Source organism: Schistocerca gregaria, chromosome 8, assembly GCF_023897955.1.
Source record: "Schistocerca gregaria isolate iqSchGreg1 chromosome 8, iqSchGreg1.2, whole genome shotgun sequence".
In the NCBI taxonomy this organism is placed as follows: domain Eukaryota; kingdom Metazoa; phylum Arthropoda; class Insecta; order Orthoptera; family Acrididae; genus Schistocerca; species Schistocerca gregaria.
In genome coordinates this window covers 495,254,468-495,255,627 of record NC_064927.1, presented here as the reverse complement: position 1 = coordinate 495,255,627, position 1,160 = coordinate 495,254,468, and the positions used below count along the sequence as shown (strand labels likewise).

General features: G+C 44.6%; 1 pseudogene; it reads left to right on the top strand.

Annotated features, from left to right (window-relative positions):
* Positions 1-577: 577 nt before the first annotated feature.
* Positions 578-695, top strand: LOC126285611 (5S ribosomal RNA; annotated as a pseudogene).
* The last annotated feature ends 465 nt before the right edge of the window (positions 696-1,160 follow it).

Below are 1,160 nucleotides of genomic sequence, written 5' to 3'. Positions count from 1 at the left end.
CATCAATAGCCATTCGACACGCCCCCCCCCCCCCCCCACCCCTGATACCCTCCAAGTCACCTCCATTTACATTCTCCTTCTGATGTGTGTGATCAGTAATGTATATGCAACTTACTTCTTTAGCTAGAAATCGGATTGTAGTTGATCATTCACACAAAAAGGGTAAGATCAGCTGTAAGTGAATAAATATGAAGCAGCCAACTAGTTGCAACAAAAGGCGGTTTTGTTCAGCCTTTGACCATATTTTCGACACATGTAAACCCATTTTCTTCAGAAATTCATGTAACACTGGAAAAACATCAAGTAATGAAGCAATCTGACATTTGTCCACTGCAAATATACTGTTAGCGCACATCATTGTACACGTTATTAAATATACTGTCCACTGTGATCAGGGCCTGTCAAGTATGAATAATCAAAATCCAGAAATAAAACTAATCAAATAAAACGTGAGATCATGTTATCAGATGTACCCTGACACCATGTGAAACTGTTCTCAAAGGTTATTTAAAGCCACCTTTTGTTGCGACCAGTTGTCTGCTTTGGATCCATTTACAGATCGTTTATCGTTACTGAAGGCAACGGCGTTGCCGCAATTAATACACCGGTTCTCGTCAGATCACCGAAGTTAAGCGGTGTTGGGCGTGGCCAGCACTGAGGTGGGTGACCATCCGAGCTGCCATGTGCTGTTTGCATTTTTTGGGATGCACTCAGCCTCGTGATGGCAATTGAGGAGCTACTCGACCGAATAGTAGCGGCTCCGGTCAGAGAAAACCATCATAACGACCGGGAGAGCGGTGTGCTGACCACACGCCCCTCCTAACAGCATCCTCAGTTGAGGATGACACGGCGGTCGGATGCTCCCGATGGGCCACTTGTGGCCTGAAGACGGAGTGAAATCGTCGGTGAAGTGCAACGATGTTCAAAACATTGAGGTTCAGTTCTAAAACAAATAACTGACGAGATGCTGTCATACTACATTTTGTCTTACACATCATCACACCTACAAGCCAACAATGGACGCTGACTGATCAAATTCTCCCCTTCTCTGAGGCACCTGTCTAGACCATCACCACGTATCGCCGTGAAAATAAAATAAATATCTCGCTTGTACAGTCTGTTTAAAATTACCTGATAGTTAACGTTTGCCACTTGCTGCC